At 32.2% G+C, this 24,609-nt stretch overlaps 1 protein-coding gene across 37 annotated transcripts in view; it reads right to left on the reverse strand.

Annotated features, from left to right (window-relative positions):
• Positions 1-24,609, reverse strand: part of LOC105033980 (CBL-interacting protein kinase 24) — a 160,102-nt gene that overhangs the window by 76,566 nt on the left and 58,927 nt on the right. The window lies entirely within an intron of this gene.

A 24,609-nucleotide genomic window follows, 5' to 3' on the forward strand; every position in this document is an offset into this window, starting at 1 on the left:
CTTTACCTAAGCAAGCATTGAGTTTCGCATCAAAAAGTATGAAGGACGAAGAAGCTTTGTTGTAAAGCTAGTTTTAACTCGTAGCCTATTTGATTCAAACAAGTAGGTCCGAGAGGTATTCTATACCTAGTGCCTTAAAGTCATCTGATTTGGAAGTTATTGGTTGAAAACTCGCTACATGGGTTAAACAGAAAGCTTAAGGGGTTAAGACACTCAATAGTGGTACAATATAATAATAATAATAATAATAAATGAAGGATGAAAGTAACAATATACTTATCCATATGAGGTTAATGATTTAAAATAAAGGTAAGAATAATTTAGAAAAAATTAAAAAATATTTAATATTTTTAGCTTAACTTTCACATTGATTAGTATTAATACTCCAATGACATACCTCACTCACGCTTTACTAAACATCAATGGCTCATTTAAAAATTATTTGATAAAATTCAAAATTTTAAGTTAAAAGGAACTTAATTCTAAATTCTTTCTTTACTCGAGGACGAGCAAAGTTTAAGTTAGGAGATGTGATAAATGATACATTTTTATATTTATTGAAGGTATTTTTGATAATTTATGATGCTAACATCTTCTTAAAAATCTAATTTCATGAATAAATTATATTTTTCATAAAAATAAATAATTTTAAAAAATATATAAAATTAGAGTATATTTATGAAAAATAGGTATTGATTTAATTGAGTAATTTAAGCACCAAAATAATGAAAATTTTTAAAAAAATTAATGCATATTTTTTTCTTATTTTTAGACAAAAATTGGAGTAAAAATCAAGCCAAAATATCCTAAAAATATTAAAATTACCTTCGATGCATGGTGGACCGGCCCCTCGATACACAGAATCAAGGGCGCGGTTCACAAGAATAGTTCGTGGTCTACAGGCGCGGTCCATAGTAAAAAAAAGACTTTTTTGAGCTGATCGACGGTTCAGATCAAATCTGAAGCTCGATCCAACAGCTGTGATGGTTTCCGACTTTGTTAAGGAGAGATTTACGCGATCCAACGCTGAAATTTCATCTAAAGCATGATCGGATGGTCAGAAATACATCCGACTTTGATAAAGATTAAAACATCAGATTTTGGACTGATCTAGGCAGTTCGAATGCGATCCGACAGTCAGAAATTAATGTAAAGGATATTATATGAATTCTAAAAATTTTAAGACTCTTTTTTCTATAAAAAATATAAAAAATCATCTATAAATAGGGAGTCCAGGAATAAGAGTAGGAATGAGAAAAAATTAGAGAAAAAATAAGAAAAAAATAGAAAAAAATAAAAAAAAGCAAAAAAAATAGAGAAAAAAATCAAGAAGCTTTAGGAATCAAATATTGGAAGATTATGGAGCTAGAGATCTTGATACGTAGCTAAATCCTTTTAATCCAGAAATACGATGAAGTCTCCTACACGACCTATATCCTCTATTGACGTACCGTGATCTCTGGATACGGTACGTACTTTGGAGAGATAGATTGTAGTATATGAGATTAAATTTTAGATCTTATAATTGAATTTAAATAGTTTATACTCCAATGGGATGAGCTGTGATCTACTGATACAGTCCGTATCCCTTAGAGATAAGCTATACTAATACCTTAATCACAATAATTAATATTACAACATAAAAAAAAAATCTAATTTGCATGGTAGATTCAAAATTCTTAGGTTATTTTTTTAATTATTTTTTTTATAAATTAATTTATATTTTTAATTTATTTCTTGCTATTCTATTTCTTTTTAATCCTTCTATAATCAAATATTTTTTATTTCTTCTTAAAAAAAATAATTATCCTAAATCTTCATGAAAATGATCTCTACTCATCCTATCTATATAGTTTGAGTTGATTTTTATTCTTGACCACCTACGACAGCGATCAGAAGCTAATATGGCTGACACATTGTAATGAATCTAAGATATAATTTTATACTTAATACATTGATATGATCAATAAAAGGTAAATTTATTTTTTATTCAAGTGTGATGTGTCCTTGAATCGTCTATGAAATTAGCTTTCGATACATATTCTCAAAGAGTTAAAAATTAGAAATATATATTTAATTTCTAAATGCTCCGAGTCATAGAATCATCATGAGGACAGTGATCGATCTGGATAGACTGACGTACAGATCGCTTCTTTCGAGATAGATGAGTCTCTGATCTATAGTGTAGACACTGGATGATGAGTGCGGATAATTATTAGAGAATAACTAGTACTGAGCGTGACCATACGAGAGATCACTTAGATTTCTATTCATTCGTCAGTGATTGTCTTGATGCTATAGTTATGTGACTGATCTTTTGGCCTGAGATTGTACTACTGCTTGCAGTGTGGCTGCCAAAGTTTGATTGACATATAAATATGATCTCAATAAGTCCTCATAGTGGATGTTGACGACAGTTGATCCACTGTAGGAGTAGGATGCATATCAAGATGGGATCTATCAACCTTGTTAGAGAGGAGTAGTCCTATGAGATTTGAAAGGCTAAAGTCTGAGAATCTATGGCCATAGTAGTATTATTGATGAAATTTTTTTTTTATAAAAATCATAATTAGATTTGAGCTGATTGAATCTATCATATGACTGATGTTAAGATTTGATGATTTATCCATGACCTGCCACCTAGTCGGGACTCACGATAGAAGGACTTAATCATACGTTAACTACATCTTGAGGTTCATTTTGGTTCTATTGAGTTGCCACTACAAATTGCTAGGTGTTATTGATGGATTGTGAGAGCTCACTAAGATTATTTTGGATCAACAATCCTTGATGAGTTAAAGTAGAATTGTTCCGATCCATTAAAAAGAGTTTCAATAATATTTTGATAGAGATCATTGTATTTGTCACTATCAGATAGAATTGAACCTATGGGGTTACATAATAAAGAGATTAGGCCTGTAATTAGTAATTGAGCTTATGAAGTGTCAATTGAGTTTAGAGAAACTCGATTGAGTTCAAAATAACTTTGCTTGCATATGGTTGGACGAAATTTTCTCTTTCTGTTTGGATTTTTTATTTGATAAGATAATTCAAACTTAATTACCTGCTAACAACCTAAATGAATTAGGTCATTGGACACCAATTATTAGGTGTCTAAGGTTTTGGATCAATTGAATTAGGGTGCAAGTCCCTAATTAATATTTCTTGATAGTTATTATGGGGCGCCACCTTGATTGGATCAAGTTGGGCGTGTCCCATGATTAGAGGGCCTTTTGATTTCATATGAGGCATCTCTTGGGTGCAAAAGAGGGTGTGAAATAATGGATGCAAGGACTCTAAGAGTTGGTGCCTAATAGGATTCCTAATGTAAGTTAAATAACTTAAGTTATTAGGAAACCCAATGCAAGTAGTATTTGTATTATGAGATTGAATAGGATTCAATCCTTTTGTCTATTTAAAAGAACCTCTCTTAAGGTTCCTAAAGCATCCAACCAGTAAGCCCCATGCCAGAAAGAGATCCCCCTATGCCCTCTCTTCCTCTCTCCCTCTCTTCTCCCTTGGCGTCTCACACGCCCTAAGCTCTTGGGCATCCCACTTCTCTTCCACGCCCAAGCTGTTGGGCGTCCCATCCTTTGCTGGTTCCTAATATTTGGTTGTAGCACAAAGCAAGGGAGAAAGAAAAAAAAAGAAGAGAAGAAAAAGATCAAGGAAAGAGATCAAGTGTTGATCACGATCCAGACTTCGTTCAGATTTAGCAGGTTGAATTTTCTTAGAAAAAAAATTCAACTTGAAGAGGACTCTTTTAGACTGATCCCGAGTAGATATCCATAGAGACTGGATACTTGTATGGCTAAAAAAAAATCTCTTCTCTTTCAGATCCAGATTTGAAGAAAGAGATTGCAAAATAGATATGCGATTTGATCACAATCTGAATTTCAGCATATGTCAATTTCAGTATATGAACTAGATCCTTGTGATTTTATGATTTTATGCATGCATGATTCAGATTAAAAATATTTTAATCTTGTATTCCACTGTAATGTTTAAAAAATAAAATTTTAAAATATACATACATACCCCAAACCTTGAATTCCAACAGTGATGCATTTCATCTCACACACTAAGTCGGTCATGATGTGCTGCTTGAAATTTTTTCAGTAGATTACTTCACTGTTCAGGATAAACACAAAATCCGACATATTTTTATTGTCATCATGGTCTGACTGAAAGCTGGAGTCTATGAATCTCATAAGTTTCGAATCAGATTCTCCATAAATGAGCCATTGATCCTTGGTATTTCTCAAATACTTGAGGATGATTTTTACAATCTTTCAGTGGTTTTCCTCCATATCAGATTGGTATCTACTCACTACCCCTCATGAGTATGCCACATCTAGTCTTGTATATGTCATAGCGTACATTATAGAACCCATTGTCAAAGCATATGAAACTCTACTCATACATTTTCTCTCTTTAGTAGTTATCGAATAATTCTTCTTTGAGAGAGTAATTCTATGGCCTATCGAAAAATAATTTTTCTTGAAATTTTTCATACTGAACCGTTTCAGCATGATATCGATGTACAAAGACTGAGATAATCCGAGTATCCTCTTCGATCTATCTTTATAAATCTTCTTCTCCAGGATGTAGAATGCTTCTCCTAAGCCCTTCATGAAGAATTGAGACGATAGCCAAACCTTTATTCTCTACAATGCGGAGACGTCATTTTCGATTAAGAGAATGCCATCTATATAAAGAACAAAAAATACTACCATAGAATTGTTAATCCATTTGTAGATGCAAGATTCTTCTCTATTCCTAATGAAGCCATACATTCTGATCACTTTATCAAAATGCATGTTCCAACTTCTGCTTGCTTGCTTCAATCCATAAATGGATCTCTAAAGCTTGCATACCTTAGACTCATTTGCGGATATGAAATCTTCATGTTGTATCATATACACTTCTTCTTCCAGCTCACCATTCAGGAAAGCTATTTTTACATCCATTTGTCAGATTCATAGTCAAGATGTGCTGCTATTACAAGCATGATCTGAATAGATTTGAGCATTGCCACAGAGAAAAAAATATCATCATAATCAATACCATAACATTGATGATATCTCTTGATAACTAGACAGACTTTATAGATCTCTACCTTTTCGTTTATGCCTCTTTTCTTCTTGAAGATCCACTTACACCTTATAGATTTTATCCCTTCAGATGGATCAACTAATATCCATACATCATTGGCCTTCATGGACTCTATTTCAGATTTTATGGCTTCAAGTCATTTATCAGAGTTAGACCTCTGCATTGCATCCATATAGGTAATCGGATCCTTATTATTTTCATCGAGTTTAACATGATCTCCATCCCAAATCAAGAAATCATAGTATCTGTCCAATTGATGCGATACTCTATCAAATCTCCTTAATGATGCATCTACAGTAAAGTTTGAATTTAACCCAATCAAATTCTGTTCTGTGGGTTCACTAGATTGTGTCGGTTCTTCTACTCGTCGAATTTCATCAAGCTCGACTTTAGAGGTACTAATTCCTTCATTAAATTTTTTTTTTTAAAAAGTGTGCTTTATTGCTGATGAACACTTTTTGATCATCAGAAAGGTAGAAGTAATACCCCTTAATTTCTTTCGGATATCCTATGAAGATACACTTGTCAGATCTAGATCCGAGTTTGTCTATTTTCAAATATCTGACATAAGTTGGACACCCCCAAATCTTAAGATGTGAGAGTACTGGTTTATGTACAGTCCATATCTCGTATGATATTTTATTCGCAGACTTACTCAAAATCTTATTAAATACATAGCAAGCTAATTCGAGTGTTGATACGATCGCGATGTTATCGTTAAGACACCATGATTATCAATCTAATTTCAACCTCAATAAAAATTAAAAATACATAGAAAGTAGTGAGTCGGATCGAATCCATAGAGAAAATAGGATTTTGATTTGAAATCTTTGATTTTATAAAAAAAATAAAATTATGAAGAAAGCTATTTAAGTCAAAAAATAAAAATTAAAAGTACGAAAAATAAATCCGATACTAAGATCTACTAACTAGATTCTAGTATTTACTTAAAATAAAAATAAATAATAAAAATTTAAAAAGTATAAAATAAATCGATACTAAGATCTATTAACTAGATCCGAGCATCTACTTATGAAAAATAAAAAATAAAAATTTAAAATATAAAAAAATAAATTTTACATTAATTGAAATTAAAATTTAAGTATAAAAAAATTAAAAAAAAATAATAAAATAAAATAAAAATAAAACTGTAACAAGAATCTGAAGTTGATCAGCTCAGCTTCGTCGAAAAGATGGTTGATGACCTCTCCGTCTTCCATCATACTCCGTAGATTGAACTGACTTCTCTCCTTTTTTTTGGGTCCCTAAAGCTATTTTTTTTCTTTACTTTCTACTGATTTTTTTTGCTCCCTAGACTTATTTTCGAACCCTCTATTTATAGATAAATTTTCATAATTTTTTGATAGGAGAAGGAGTCTTAAAATCCTTAAAAATTATATTAATCTCCTTAGAAATATTCCTAGCCGTCGGATCAGCTTCGGACTGTCCAGATCTGATCAAAATCTATAGTTTTAATCCTTCTTTTAGTCAGATTCATTCACAGCCATTCGATCTGGGTTCTGATGAAGTTTTGACCATCGGATCGTGCAAAAGATCTTCTATTCAAAGTCAAAAATATCCTCAACTGTCCGATCATGTGATAGATTGCTTCTGAGCCGTCGGATCGTGCAGAAGAGTCCTTTTATAAACCGACAATGAATGCTGACCGTCAGATCTAGGTCAGGATAAATGTCAGCTGTTGGATTGCGTCCAAAATTCTTCTCTCGCTGTGAAACATGCTTGTGGATCGCTTGAAGTTTCCTATGGACTGCACCCTGATTTTTATGGACCGATCAGCCGATCCATCGTGCACTGGAGGATATAAAAATTATTTTTTAGGATATTTTGGCTCCATTTTTGCTCCAATTTTTATCTAAAAAATTAAAAAAAATATACATTAAATTTTTTAAAATTTTTCATTATTTTGATGCTTAAATTACTCAATTGGATTAACATCAAATTTTCATAAATACATTCTAATTTTATATTTTTTTTAAAATTATTTATTTTTTTAAAAAAATTTAATTTATTCATTAAATTAGATTTTTAAGAAGATGTTAGCACCATAAATTATCAAAAATATCTTCAATAAATATAAAAATATACCATTCATCACACTCTCCAACTTGAACTTTGTTCGTTCTTGAGTAAAGAAAGAATTTAGAATTAAGTACCGTTTAACTTAAAGTTTCAAATTTCATCAAATAATTTTTAAAAAACTATTGATATTCAGTAGAGCATGAGTGAGATATGTCATTGGAGTATTAATACTAATCAATATGAGAGTTAAACTAAGAACACTAAATTTTTTTTGAACTTTTTCAAATTATCCCTACCATTATCTGCAATTTATTAACCTTCATATGAACAAGTATATTATTACTTCCGTCCTTCATTTATTGATTGATTTTTTTTTTTAACATCGTACTGCTATTGAGTGTCTTAATCCCTTGACCTTTCTGTTTGACCCATGTAGTGAGTTTTTAGCCAGTGACTCTCGAACCAGACGGCTTTAGGCACTAGGTATAGAATACTCCTCGGACCTACTTGCTCAAATCAAACAGGCTATGAGTTAAAACTAGCTTTACAATAAATCTTCTTTGCCTTCATACCTTTTGACGCAAAATTCAATACTTGCTTAGACAAAAAGTTCGATTACTCAGCATGAAGTACTTGAAAATCTTCTTCTTTTTTTTTTTATTTAAAAATATGAAGAAATATATAGTTACTCTACACAAGCCCATAAAAAGTTAACTCTTCTTCGATGTTGGTAGAAAAATTTAAAAATACTCAAAAAAACTGTTTAAGTTCTAAACTTAACTCTTTATTGAGTTTTCTTAATACTTAATCCCTCAATATCTCACAAACTCTCTTATTGTGCATCAATTTTTTTTAAAAAAATACTTAGTTTAACTCGATTCTTTAGTGTAATCAGGTGCTTAAATGCTAAATACTAACTTACTTGAGGACTTAAAAAAATTTTTATTCTCCCCCCAACTTAATCAATATTGTCCTCAATGAAATAGAAAAATAAAGGGTGCATGCAAAAAGAAAGAAAAGGAGAGATGACACGTGATCCAAAATTTTTTTTTTTAAATTGATTCCCCCCAACTTGGTCAAGATTGTCTTCAGATCCCTACAAAAGACTCTAAGTAAGACTTGATTGACCTAAATAAAATACAAAAGATAGCAAAAAGTATAAAACTAAAAATTAAAAACTGGGTTGCCTCCCAAGAAGCACTAAGTTTACCATCTTCTGTCAGACCATGCTGATTCTCTCACCTATCCCGTATCAAATATTGGATTGATAAATTCTAATATTTTGGATTGCCAATCTCAGGAAGATGGTCTATAATAAATTTTAATATTTTATTATCAATTTTTAAAAAATATTTTATAATTTTATTTTTTATCAGTTTTATCTTTCCAATATTAAGAAGATAATTTATAAATACATTGACAAACCCTTGTTTGCTGAGAATTTCTCCTATTTGTTCTTCTAAAATGCTCATGAATTAAGTTTTTAGGTGAGGAGTTGAGTTTGAAGTAATGGGTACTGGAAAGGTGTCACTTGATTTTAAATATGTGTATCAGATGTGATCAAAGATAACTTCAGTTCTGGAGAAAGTGATTCTAAAGTGGAAGAACCAGCTTCTAGGTCTAAAGGGAGCAGGATTCTTGGTTTATATATCTCAGATAACTCATCCGCTCTCTTCTTTTCTTTATGCTTTTCACTTAGATTAATAATAATTTCAGGCTCAGTTCTTCTATTAGATTAGCCTCAGTACTAACCTCTTCTTCTAAATTCATACTTTGACTAGCATCAGTACTAGCCTCACTCATCTGGATTTGATTTGGGTCCTTAAGAATCCTATCATTTTTAAGCTCAGAGATTATTTTATCATTTGTAAATTAAAGATTCTTAGGTGGGACATTGGATTGTTGACTAGGCCCAAGTGGTAGGTGGGTAGTTGGGTTGTTTTCAAATTTGATATTTGTTGGCTCAATAATTGATCTAGTTCTCTCCTCATGGTAGACTCAGCTAATTGACCTATTTATACTTCTAGCCTGACAAGAGATTGCTGTTGGGTCATAATCATTTGTTGAAGTTGGCTAAATCTATCGTCGGCTAGATTGGTCTGTTGAGGAGGTGGGTATAATGGCTGATTGTAATAGGATAGTTGAGTAGGCTGACTAGACTGACCACTATTATAGACATAGTTTTGGTATTGGGGCATATTCTAAAATTTCTGCACAGAAAAAATTTGGATCTGAACCTGAGTCTGTTGGGGTCTCCAAGAAAAATTAGAGTGGTTCCTCCAATTTTGGTTCTATATATTTAAGAATGGATCATTGACAGGATTGGAGTAACCTTAAGTAGCTTGAACTTGTTCTTGGATGAAAGGTAGAAATTGTGCAGCTGTAGGAATTCACTAATATGATGGGCTGGGCTAGCACAGATAGAACAAATCTCATGATAATTAGAAGGTTGTGTGTATTGTACAGGAGATTATAGATCTAAGGCTAGGCATTTATATATAAGAAGGTCGACTTTATCTAATTTTTGGGCTAGCAGATTCAAATCGACCTCAGGACTAGAGTCAGAATATTTGATCTTATAGAATGATGGGAACATCGATGGGTTATAGGTGGAAGGAATAAAATATTCCTTCATTTGTCTAGATGGTTCTTAGAATTTCTAACCATTTGATTATTAGGTGTAACATGGATCAGCCATTTAATTTCAGAATTAGGTTTAACTATGTCAAAATAAAAAAAATTATACCATGCATGTACCAGTGCAAATCCTAATATGTGATTGAGCTTTTTTTTTTTAAAGAGAAAGAAAAAGAAAAGAGAAGAAGAAGAAAGAGAGAAGTTCTAAAGGTGAGATCCTTAAGAAAGCTCTAGATCTAAAGACGAAAGATGAGAAGAATTAGTTGTGGTTAAGTGTTAATTGCAATCAAGTTAACAGGTCATTAAACCTAGACATCTATGGGTTTTTTAGACTTAATAGTTTGATGTAGAGTGGCTTAGTTTAGATGCAAATTGGGTATGTTCGCACGTCCTTCAACTAGCCAGGTAAGAGGTGGGGTTGTGGGGGTCCCCCCGTTGTTTGCCTTAGACACCAATTTGATTGACCAGATAAGCTAACTAATTAAATAACCACGAGTCCACTTAGGCTGAGCCTTTGTAACCTCTTGTCTTAGACACTAGTTTCAGGGGTGAGTCCAAACTTATTTTGCACTTGACTTTACTACAATACTCAAACTGAACTCAATTGATCTTAGGGGTCAACGTCTACTTGATTTTAGTTAGATTTGGATTAATGCGGGATGCTGGTTGGTTGTTTTTGGGCTAAGAAGGGGTGATGAAATCTTCACTTTATCTTGTTATAGGTGTTGCCTTTAAATTAATTTGAGATGAATATGCACAACCAATTTCAAATAAGGAGTTTTATGCAACTAATTTAGATGCATGAAATTAATCAAACTTGAAAGCTTACCTTGTCTCCAGCGATCACCAAAAGTAAATCTAAGATGATGAATGCTTCTAAACAATTAAATTTCCACTCTTGTCATACAATTTTTATTAAATTTCTTTAGATGAATTTTAGGTTAATTTGAAAAAAAATAGTAATTAATACTAAAAAAAATAGTTAGGGCTAGGGATAGGATTGATCTCATCAAGCAAAATTGGAAGCTTTCTATCTCTTTTTTTTAAATTTTTTTTATAAAAAAAATTAAAAAAAGTTAGTAAGCTATATTTACAAGAAAATCAAAGAAATCAAACATTAAAATTGGTGCCTTCTCCGACAATGGCACAAAAAATTGATACGATCGTGATGTTATCATTAGGACATCGTGACTATCAATCTAATTCTGAATTCAATAAAAATAAAAAATACATAAAAAGTAGTGAGTCAGATCGAATCCACAGAGAAGACAGAATTTTGATTTGAAATCTTTGATTTTGTAAAAAAAAAAATTTGAAGAAAGTAATTTGAGTCAAAAAATAAAAATTAAAAGTATGAAAAATAAATCCGATACTAAGATCTACTAACTAGATCCTAGCATCTACTTACAATAAAAATAAATAATAAAAATTTAAAAAGTATAAAATAAATTGATACTAAGATCTACTAATTAGATCCTAGCATCTACTTGTAAAAAATAAAAGATAGAAATTTAAAGTACAAGAAAATAAATTTTACATTAATTAAAATTAAAATTTAAGTATAAAAAATTTAATAAAATAATAATAAAATAAAATAAAAATAAAATTATAACAAAGATCTAAAGTTGATCAGCTCATCCTCGCAGAAAGATGGTTGATGACCTCTCCATCTTTCGTCGTACTCCGTAGAGCGAACTGGCTTCTTTCCTTCTTTTCCTTGGATCCTTAAGGTTATTTTTTTTTATTTTTTTTCTCACTTTCTACTAATTTTTTTTTGCTCTCTAGACTTATTTCCAGATCCTCTATTTATAGATAAAATTTGCATAATTTTTTGATAGGAAAAGGACCCTAAAACTCTTAAAAATCATATTAATCCTCTTAAGAATATTTCTGACCGTCGGATCAGCTTCGGACCGCCCAGATCTGATCAAAATCCATAGTTTTAATCCTTCTCTCAGTCGGATTCATTCTCAGCCATTCGATCTGGGTTCTGATGAAATTCTGACCGTCAGCTCGTGCAAAAGATCTCCTATTCAAAGTCGAGAACATCCTCAACCATTCGATCGTGTGATAGATTGCTTCTAAGCCGTCGGATTGCGCAGAATAGTCCTCTTATAAATCGACAATGGATGCTGACCGTCGGATCTGGGTCAGGATGAATGTCAGCCATTGGATCGCATCCAAAATCCTTCTCTCACTGTGAACCATGCCTGTGGATCACGTGAAGCTTTCTGTGGACCGCACTCTATTTCTGTGGATTGATCGATCGGTCCACCGTGCACCGGAGGCTATAAAATCGTTTATTAGTATATTTTGGCTCCTTTTTCACTCCAATTTTTATCTGAAAAATAAAAAAATATACATTAAATTTTTCAAAATTTTTTTATTATTTTGGTGCTTAAATTACTCAATTAAATTAATATCTATTTTTTATAAATATATTCTAATTTTATATTTTTTTAAATTATTTATTTTTTTAAAAAAATCTAATTTATTCATGAAATTAGATTTTTAAAAAAATATTAGCACCATAAATTATCAAAAATACCTTCAATAAATATAAAAATATACCATTTATCAAGTGTATATCTCCAAAAAAAGATCGACAGACTTAAAAAATTTATCATGGATCAAACCATATCCAACAGGATTCGATTCTTTCTTTTTGAGACATTTTATGCTATGGCATTCCAGGAGGGATCCATTGCGAGAGAATTCTATTCTCTTCTAGATGTGTCAGAAACTCACTAAAAAAGTATTCATCCCCTCGATCAGATCAACGAGTTTTAATGCTCTTTCTAGTTTGTTTCTCTACCTCACTATGAAATTGTTTGAACATTTCAAATGATTCAGATTTATATTTCATCAAGTAGATATATCTATACCTAGATAGGTCATCTGTGAACGTAATAAAGTAGTGATATCTACCTTTAGCACTCGTGCTCATAGGTCCACATACATCAGTATGTACAAAACCTAGAACTTCATTGGCTCATTCATCTTTTTCAGTAAAAGATGACTTGATCATCTTTCCAAGTAGGTAAGACTCACAGGATGACAATGATTCATAATCATTGTCCTTAAGGGTTTCCTCTTGGATTAACTTGTTCATCCTACTCTTGTTAATATGACCTAGCCTATAATGCTAAAGGTAGCCATCCGAGACATCATTTATCCTATGACATTTTCTTGATGTGTACATTACACTAGACCGCGATACAACATAAATTTTATTGTTCAGTTGTCTGTAAATTACAGTAACACCATTCAAAATGATATCACAAAATTTTTTTCATTGAAATCTCATAATTTTCTTTAGCAAAAGGTCTATAGAAATTACATTCAATAAGAAACTGAAACAAAAATGACAATCACTAAAAATGATGATATGAGAATTGAATACAAGTTTGATGATTCCTAAAGCTAGAACTAGAACTAGAACTGATCTTCCATCTTCAATGTTCAGGAATCTCTCACCATCTTCAAATCTCTTACTGACCTGAAGTCCCTGCAACGTATTGTAAATATTAATAGGACTATCAATATCTAACATCCAGGTCATTGTATCATAAATAGAGAAGTTGCAAGGTGTTATCATATAATTATCTTGCCCAGTAACTGATTGCTTCTTCTTCTTTGGCCTGTTCAGATCAAGAAAAGTTATGTATTGAGGATAGTTTCTCTTCCAATGATCCCGCTTCTTATAGTAGTACTTTATCTGACTCTGATCAGACTTAGACTTGGACTTCTTGGTCTGACCCCCAGTACTTGATATCTTTTTATTCTTTTTTTCTTTTCTTTCTTAAGGGACGACGCTCGTCCGAAGAAGATCCTCCCACTACATTCATCGTCTTCTTGTGGAGCTGGTGATGCTTCTCAAAAGTCTGTAGTAAATCCAACAGACTGTGATAGTTCACTACAGGTTTCGTCATTTGATAATGATTGAGAAATGATAGATAAGACTTCGGTAGAGAATTCAGGATTGCATCTTTCCTAAACTGCTCGTGCAAGAAAAAATTGAATTTGCTCAGATGCTTAATCTGTTCAATCATGTACAATACATGATCGGTGACTAACACCTCTTCCATCATTCAGGCATTGAAAATGGTACAACTGGTCTTGTGCCGCTCAATATCGTTGAGAGTCCCAAAAGACTCATTCAACATCTTGAGCATGTCTTCTGACTGAACCTCCTTGAATTTACGACTGAACTCGTCATTCATGATCGCCCGCATGATACAACATCCCGTGATGCGATCGTTGAGCTACTTCAGGTAAGTATCTCGAATCGCACCGTGAGTATTCTGAGCGGATTTCTCAAGTGCTGGATCGATCAGTACGTACAAGATCCACTCGTGCTCCAGAACTATCTTCAATTTTTGACACCAGCTATCAAAATTTGATCCCATCAGTTTATCATTGTCTAATAGTGATCGGAGCAATAAGTTGGTGGCCATAACTGCACAAAAGAAAAATCATAAATCTAATTAGTATATGAATTAATTAAGCCTAAAGATATAGACTTTAGTCTAAAGGTTCTTTCATTATTTTGTATGAATTAGGAGTCTCTACCTCCAATTCGAAAATTATCTTAATTTTTTAGTAGATACTAGAATCCACACAAACTGCACATAAGTCTGACTTTGGCCGGCTCACCCATGTGCATCTATGGACAAGTTCTTAACCAATTATTTCATCAAATAATTTTTAGCAATTAATTTTGCTCCAGGTTCCTAACAGTAGATTTTGATCTCCACTAAAAGGTCGGGTTAGGTCCAACCATTAATATGATCATATTCAAGAATCTAACTAACAAATAATCAGGTTTGACTGTGATCGATCATCCTAACCATCCATGAGAAAGACTCGACTGAGACATCATATTATGAATGATAATTCCAATAGTAGATGAGCACCAGGCCTTTGGACCGTCCAATGATCATCCAACTAATGGATCTATTATCATCTAACTTAATGGAAGGCTATGATCTAATCATCTCCATATCTAACTCATTTTATGGACTTAATAATTTAGAAGATTTGATTGAGATACTGAAGAGAAGAAATTGAACTTGATCAGATAATCATAATCCTCTCACTGATTTCACTAAGTTAGATCATGAAAGACTAGATCAAGCCGATCCTGACACTGAAATCAGTCATATTGATTAACCTATATAGCATGGGTTCAGCATGAGTTAATGAGCAACTGAATCAAAAACTGATTGACCACATTGGCCATGTAAGTAAGATTAGTGAGAGGGATATGCCATTAACTCGTCATAGACTCAATCTATGCGAGTAGCTCTCAATTAATGACCACCAATCAAATCTGCCAAACTTAGATACTAATTAGTTCATTAGATTCAATTAGATTTGCCTAAAGACTTGAGCTCTACTACTGAGCCATGATCGAGATCCATCTTGGTCTAATGAAGACATGGATTTTGACCAACTACAACTATTGTAATAGTTCTAGAAAAAATCTGGTTTAATCTAATTCAACTTTTGATTAGATTTAATCAATTTCTCTGATTAGTCAATATTTTATTTGATTCTAACCTTAAATCTAGCCCAGTTAAGAGAATCTAATCAAGCAAACCCATGTCATCCCCATATTTTATGAAAATATCATTAGATCTTTAATTCACAATTCTAGATCCAATTAGTTTCATACTTAACTCATAATTAAGTATCAATTTAACATAGGCTTAAATTAAATTTAGAAATAATTTCAATTTTATAAACTTTTTACTCGAATTGATGCAAAATTTTTATCTCTGAAAATAGAATCGGCTCAGTTTTAGACTGAGTCGGCTAACAACAGTGGATCGATAAAGTCTGATACTTGATCGACTAACTGTAGATGAACAGTAATTATTACTGTTCAGGCTCGTGCAATTGGGTCGGCTTAATCAACACTGAGCCGACTACCTCAGGAGACTGGGTCAACCTAGTTTATAATTGAGTCGGCTCAGTTCGCGTGCCAGCAGATTTTTCAAAGTTTCAGCATATGAAAACTTTGCATAATTCAAAATAAAATCAACCATAAACCAATTTTTAGATCATATCCAAACTTTTTATGATTCTAAATTTTATTTTTCTTAATTAAAATAATTTTTAATCTTTTAGATTAGATTATTTACTTTTCATCCGTTTTGTATCACATACAACCAAAATCTAAGGTTTCAAAAATTAGGATTATACAGAAAAGTAAGTTTTGAACCTTTTGCATTTCATCTTCATAAGCAAACAGCACCCCTACATGCCTTAAGAGATCTCCATAGAATGAGAGGAAAGGGTCATAAAATCTTATTTTCACTTATGATCGGACGGTCAGGAATGCTTAATCCAATTACTTGGCTAATAGGCCTCTAATCTAATCATATCACATATAAAAAATTTAGATCTAATCTAAATCATGTAGAACTTATCATAATCAGATCTGCTGCAATCAAAATCCAAATTTTAATGCTACATGCATACATATACATGTTATAATAGAACCTGGCTTTGATACTACTGTTGAAAAACTGGCAGACGCATAGCATGTATTTTAAAAACTTTTATGCAGTAAAAAATCAGATTAAGTAATTTAATCTATACTACATGCTTAAGATCTAATCTTAACACCTATCCTAAGATCTATAACATGATATAATGCACGTACATGATCTGAAAATGAAATCTACACATATGACATATCAAATATGTGATCATAGATCTAATCTATGCATCAATCAAATTTAGAACTCGATACCTTTATGCAGGTAGAAGGACTCCATGTCTGAAATTCATAGACTTGAAGTTTGCTCACAGCCGCACAGGATGTCCAGCCTCTATAGGTGATCCACTCGAAATCTCGTGCTGATCTGTCGTCCCGAGAGTGCTAGCTCGCGTAATGACTTATGGATGGCTGATCTATCTTTTGTCCTCAAATGGCCTGGACTCCTCCGAACCTGGAGAAGAAACTTATGGAGGATCTGGCACTGGTTCAGAAGGAGGAGAACTCTCTTCTTTTTGATTTTTTCTCATCCCAGAAACTCTAGAACAGATTTCTAGGATGCTCACCCAAGAGGAGAAGAAACTCCTCTATGATCACAAGCCAATGATGGCCACCCAACCCAAGACCTCATGCCCCAAAACCCTAGCCTCAATGATCTCTCAATAATCTCTATATTCTAATTGTTGTCCCACAAAAATCAGAGATTTATATAGATGAGGTGTGGAGGTGTTTGGATTAGAACAGATTTCTTATCTACATTTGAATTCAAATCAAATTTGAATTCGATTGAATCAACCAATTGATCCAAACTCTTGATCCCTATCAAGAGTGAGCGACAAGACTTTTTTAGGTGGAGATCCATTATGCCAATTTGAATTTGGCGGTGGGAAGGGCATGCATGCAAGGGTGGTCGGTGGTAGTGAAGATTCCAACTTGTTTTGGACTCTAGGGTTTCATCCAGTAGGTCTCCAACCTAATCAAACTAGGTTAAACCAATTAGATCAATTTGAACCCAATCTTATTAGGTCCCAAACATAATTAAATCCTCATCAAATCAGGCTTAATTAAGTTCAAGTCCTGATCAAATCAGAAACCATTCATCTTAGGTCATCTTAATTGAATCTAATTCAATTAGACTCGAATCAAATTATTCTGCTCAACCAAATTGAGCTAATCAGTAATTTAGTTGCCAATTAATCCTCCTATAATAGATTGTAATTTTTGCATAAGGCTAACCATCAATCAAATTGATGATTAAACCTTAAAATGATTCTTAATCATTGATCAGCCATGTGATCAGTCGGTAACTTCTTTTGAGTGTGACCCTATAGGTTCGAACCTAAGTCGGTAGCACAGAAATAATTTTTTGAACTAATTGATGTAATCATCTAGAAATAGACCTGATATTTGGATAGGTCAAACGATTGCAAAGCAATATTCAAGAATCTATTGACATATGGTTATCGTATAATTTATTCTTTTGATTCTAATGCTCAAAATGACTTAGAGTTTAACTGTCAACCCTGGAATAGTCAACCTATTATATTTTAACTTTTCAAATCTATCACATGAATTATCCTAATCAAGATTTTACTAAATTGAAATACACTAATGCATTAACTTCTACTTATTTAGAGGGATCAATCCCATCTTGACTCACGCATCGACTTAATAAGTATTTGACTATATCCAAAAATTTTTGTCACTGAATTAAAAATTCAGATAGTCCGACATCAAAATATAGTGAGTTATTTATAAATCACCGTGGTGATCTCAGATTAAGGGACACTTATACCCATATCCTTCGCGAGCTACTCTTGAAGTAGAGTGCTCTGTAGTTAGTCACGTTCGGTGTGAATATACTCCTACATTCCATGCATGCCATACCAGTATCTTTATACTCTTTAGTTAAGAGGATAATCAACCCATATGGCACACAAAGATCTACACTTGATATGGTTATCATCTTAGTAATAACATATCATTTGGTCACGAACAAGTTTAAGGACTAAATCTTCTATTTAAATTAGTCCTAAGAACTTCATCATAATTCAGAAGTTCATATTAAAGATGTAAATATTTGTGATGAAAATAGCCAAATAACTTCGAGCATGCTTGATCTGGGTGATGGCAAGAGACTAGCCTTAGAGAGCCATGAATGGCTCCTGACTCCCTCTTTCTTGGATGCGATCCATCAAAGCACGATTGAGGGCCAGACCTCCAGCAGTAGGATGGCACATATTGCTTGCCAAATCTGGTTGTCTAGGAACTCTTTGGTCTTTGATATCGAAATAGTGCCTGCACATCAGATGCTGAAGAGAGCTTATTGCCTTACGGAGGAACATTGCCGGTTCAATACTACTGAACAGTCCCTCGCTACCTTGAGTCTCTGAGGATCCTCTATTGTGCATGTAGTGATCCGAAGGGTTCTATTCATCTTTTAAGAGCCCCCCTCGAAGTCTGTCAAAATCAATTTTAATGATAGTGTTACGGATGGTATGGATGGTGTAGACTACATCATCCAGGACCCAGATGGTAGACTTCTGACTGCCAGGGACTCATCCTTTTTTGAGCTATCGAACCCTAGAGTGGAGCTCCAGGCTGTCTGGACGGGCATCGTCTGTGCACGACAAGAGCTATGAGCAGATAGCATCTTCATGGAGGATGACTCTGCCACAATCATTGATTGGATTCGGAATGGGATAATATGGTTGGGAGCTCATCCGCTGCTCCATGATATTTGGGAGTCCCTCTGTCACTTCTCCATGATGGCTGTTCGACATATCTACTGGGAGGTGAACAGTGTCGTGAATTGGGTTGTATCTTTTGTTACCGATCATATCGGAGACTGATTCTGATGCAAGAAGATGATTGCCCAAAAGCACTATATGATATTTTGTATTTTGACTTCTTGGATTGTACTCGCACTAGAATCGTGTGATCGCCTACTTATATTAAAAAAAAAGATTAGTGATGGATAAAGATATTTCTAAGAATATAAATTTCCTCAGAGTTATGATACATGTATGCACGAACCTTCATACTATCAAGTGGTGAGGAAATGGAAGAAAAGAATAGAGGAGAAGAGAAAAGAATAGGAAAGAAAGTTAATACTTTCTCTTGGTTGGAGATTTTTTCAAAAAAAAAAAAAAAAGAAGAGAAGAGAAACAAGGGAATAAAATCCTCTCGAACCTGCAATTTTTTTCACCTCCAAATCGAGCGGATCTAAAAAGAAGAATTGGAAGATTAATAATTTTTTTTATAATTTCTATCTTACTCCTCTAATGAAGAATAAAATTAAATTATATTTCAATTCTCCAGCTTATTTCAAGCCTCCCATCCGATTGAGACTCCCGTGAATGAAAAAAAAGGAAGCGCTTAAAGCCTCCCACCCACTCCTATGGACGAAACATAAGGTGGAAGCACTTTTCATGGAAAAAATTAATGAAAATAAAAGAAAAGATGAAAAAAAATAAAAGATAAGACCTTTTGCTTAGTTTTTTTTAAAATTTTCACTTCTCTTTTTTGGAGATCTATGGGGAAGGAGAGCACTTGAGGGAGACGAAAGGATTTCTTAATTCTGGAGGATAAAAAATAAAAAAAATAGATGGAAAATATGGAAAAAAATCAAAAAAAATAAAAAAAAGATGGGAAAAAACAAAAGTTAAGATCTTTTCCCACTTAGATTTTTTTTTTGCTTCTCTTGTTCAGAGATCTATGGGAAAGGAGAGCACCTGAGGGAGATGGAGGGGTTAATTGGGTTCTTTTTTTTTTTTTTTTTTTTTTAAGTTGTGGCAGTGTGAGTTGTCCCTTGAGGTTTTGAGAGCTTAATCTTGGTAAAAGCATAATATTTTGTAGGTTTTAGGGATATAAATATGATACCAAATCCATGGTGTGCTTGCTGCCCATCAATTTTTTTTTCTCTTTATTTTATTTTTATTTTAATAATTTATTATTATCTATTTATCATATAACACAACAAACTTATTTTATTTAAATTTAAATTTAGATATATGATAGATAGAAAGATAAGAAAATGAAGAAATAGATGAGTTTCTCTTATACGAGAAAAGTGAATGACTAACTGCAGTTGAAGTTATTTGTCATGTTATAAATTTTGTAATGCGATGCAAGCTTTATCATTGTAAAAATTATATTAATCGATCTATTAGTCTATCTTCCATAGAAAGATAATTAGTACAAGATGAAATAATGCAATATTAATCACAAATGGAAAGTCATGTGATATTATTCGAGTGGGACCACAAGCTTTTATAAATTTATGTGAGATATTACAAAAAGATGGTGCTCTCCAACCCACTCAATGAGCAACAGTTGAAGAGTAAATTACTAAGTTTCTTCACACATTATCATATATAATGTGAGGAATCATATGATTTCATTCTTCTTTTGTCACTCTAATGAGATCATTAGTTATTATTTTTATAAAGTACCAAGAGCAATAATACCTTTAGAACATCAATTTTTGGTTCAACCCATAGCAGAACAAATTTTCTCTGAAATATTCAATAATAGTAGGTTTTATCCATATTTCAAAATAAATCAAATTTTATTTAATTTATTTCTAATTATGTAAATATGTATTTAAATAAATATTTATATAAAATTTATATATTAGACTTGTGCGGAAGCTATTGATGGAACACATGATTATGTGAAAGTGTCTCGATCGATGCCCCAAAATATCATCATAGGAAAAATTATCTAGTGCAAAATATATTGGTTACATGCTCATTTAATTTAAAATTTACATATATCTTGTCTGACTAGAAAGGAACGATATTGACTCAAGGATAATTAAAAATACACTTAAGAGAGAAGATAAACTGGAGATTCCTAAAGATAATCTTTAGTAATTTATAAATTTTATATTCTTTTTTAATATAATATAATTATTATTTATTTTTTTAATTTTTGTTAGATAAATATTATCTTGTTGATGTGAGATATATATTAAGAAGTGGATTTATCACACTTTTTAGAGGAGTGCTATCATTTAAAAGAATACTTTGCTCGAGCACCAAAAAATTCTCAAGAGTTATTTAACCTTCAATATGCATCATTATATAATGTAATAGAAAGTGCATTTGATGTATTAAAGAAATAATTTTCTATCATCAGAAGCACAACGGAATCCAATTACTTGGTTGACATACAAACAGAGATTATTTTGATATATTACATCTTGCATAATTATTTAATAGAGATAGATCCTGATGAAAACTTATTGATAAAGTAGATTGAGAGATTTTAAACCAATCTTTACCTCAAGAAGAGGCTCCTACTCCAATGGATGATGATGAAGATGCCATGTGAGGAGAATTTTTAAGAAATTATATGACGCTTGATATATGAAATTATTATATAGTGAATGGTATCCTGTAGCATTTACTGTGTTATTTATTTATTTATTTCATTATATATTGGGCTTATTGCAATTGATTGTACTTGAGATTTTTTTATAATATTTATAACTAAAACTTTTATACTAGTATTCAATATTCATTATATATATATATATATATATATATATATATATATATATATATATATAATCTATTTATTATCAATAAGTGGTACAAAAAAAGATCAAGTGAAGAAAAAAGAATATTTGAGATGGACAGCTCATATAGATGACGTGTTCATTGAAGCAATAGTTTACCAACAGTGAGCAGAAAATAAAAATGATAGAAGTTTCACATCTACTACTTATGATCAAATGATTAAAGAAGTGAGCAAAAATTTGACATAGATTTAAACAAGGCTCATTTAAAGAACCGCGGGACCACCTATCACTAGTCTTCGGCTGGAGGAGTTTATTGCACAAAAACATCGAGATGCTGGCTCCCTTTGCTTGAAGTCTCTTAAGGTAGATTTCAATGAGTAGTTTGAGTTATTTAGAAATGATTAAGTGTTTTGCTTGGAGTCCAATTATAAAGCTGTGGACAATAGAACTTGAGGTTTGAAAGGAACTAATAGAGTATATTTTTGAATTTGATTATTTATTTTTTTATTCTTATTTTATTATTGTTAATGTAATATTTTCATACTTATATATATATTTAGAAATAATTAAGTGGTTTTGCTTGGAGTCTGATTACAAAGCTGTGGATAATAGAACCTGAGGTTTGAAAAGAACTAATAGAGTATGATTTTGAATTTGATTATTTATTTATTTATTTTATTCTTATTTTGATTATTGTTAATACGATATTTACATACTTATATATATTTTTTATATTTAGACACATCCTGATGTAGAAAAATGGAGGACTAAATATGTTCATAACTATGAGGGTTTAATGAAACTATTTGCTAAAGATAGGATAACAGATGAAGGTGCCAAAACTACAAAGGAGAAATGGCGAAGATGAGCTAGCTCAAGTAGATTGAAGTTGCACAGATACTATTGATAATATTGATCAACTGATATTCCAAAATGAAGCTTTATTCGAGGACTTTGATGATGTGAATGATGGAATTGATATGCTATCCCCAAGATCACAAGTTCAAGTTCAAACCTAAAGTGCAACAAGTTCAAAAAATAAAAAAAAGATCTTCAACTGATGTTGATCAAGAGATTGAAGTTTTAAAGTCAGTAATTGACAATGTTGTGGATGCAATTAGAGAAAAAAATTCTATTATCCAAAAAAGTCAGCCATATATCTATATAGCAGAAGAAATTTTTAATGGATTGATGGCTATGGGAATAGAGTCCCACTTACTTGATGATTGCTATCTTTTCTCATTCAAAATCCAGAAAATGCAAGGATCATTTTTGGTTGTCCAATTGAGAGGCATTAGAATATATTGGAAAAAATGATTCATGGCACCTAAGTAGGTTCTTGATAGAATATAGTAATGGCTATTTTTGATTGTTTGGTTGGTTTTGAAACTCTTATTAGCTAACTAGTATATTTTGGTTAGAATCTTACTAAATGACTGAAAAAAATGATGCATGACTGGTATATTTTGATTGTCCTTGATGGAACTCTTACTAGACTGGTTTTTGAAACTCTCACTAGATTGGTTTTGGAACTTTTACTAGTTAGTTTATGTTGTATTAATTGAATAAATTTTGGACTTTGGTTGTCAAATGCAATGTCGAAATAGTAAATTCTAGACTTTGGCTGTCTCCAGGGATGCACTGTAACCATCATTATATCCATACTTTCAGTAATCGAATTATATTTATATCTATTTAAAATAAATATGGATATGAATTTTTGCATCTAAATAATATCCGTATCCAAATTTGTATTCGTTAGACAAAAACAAATATGCATATGGATATGCTGGTATCTGATTCGTATCCGATCTAATTTCAGTCCTAAGTAAGTTCATTCCTTATATAGTTTTATTTTTGCTTTGATATTTTAAATTGAATATAAAAGAAAAAAATATTATATATTAAGTCAGGAGCTCATTAATTTTATGAAAAGCAACTAAACAGATGTAGAGATAAGTGAAATAAAATAGTGGAGATGCTGGATCCCATACTCAAAAACTTGTTAAAGTAGCCAAGTAACAACAAGAACATACTAGGTTAGTGATTTGCTATACCGGACAAGATCTCATCGATGATGATATAATCAAGCGTGGGATGTTTTGGAAAGGAGATCAATCCTAGGAAAAGAATACAAGTCCTGTGGTGCGTGCATCAAAGGAGATTGCCTAGGACGTCCTCTTTTTGCACCACCTACCCTTGTAGGTTTCTTGAAGAGAGCAAAAGATGCAAGATGGAAGAGGACTTTTGCTCAGCCCATCTCTTCATTTTCAAAATAAAAGAGGAAATATTAGCATCCATTTCATCTCTTTGCTCTCCTATATCTCGAGTCCATTATCTAAATAATATTAAAATATATATATAAAACTAATATACCTTTTAACTTTTTTATAAAACTAATATAAAATCATAAAATATTATTTAAAATAATATTCTTTTGATAAAAAATATCATTTCAAATTACGTTTTATGGGTCCACGTCACCTCCTCCCCATCCCCCATAGAATCAAAGGATCACAAAAAAAAAAAATCACCATTTGTAATAGCACTTTTGAAAACGCCATTTCAAATGGCATTTCAAATAAAGCGCCATTTGAAATGGCGTTTTCAAAGCCGCCATAACAAATGACGTTTTCTTGACCCTTCATTCCAAAATATCCATCCAATGGCCAAAAAAAAAAAAAAAAATAAAAAACCAATCCGTACCATCCCCATGCCAATCGTACCAGTGCCATACCTATCTATACTGGGCCAAACCATACTGTACCGAGCAGTTGGTGCCTGC

Source organism: Elaeis guineensis, chromosome 3 (genome assembly GCF_000442705.2).
Source record: "Elaeis guineensis isolate ETL-2024a chromosome 3, EG11, whole genome shotgun sequence".
NCBI classification, from domain to species: domain Eukaryota; kingdom Viridiplantae; phylum Streptophyta; class Magnoliopsida; order Arecales; family Arecaceae; genus Elaeis; species Elaeis guineensis.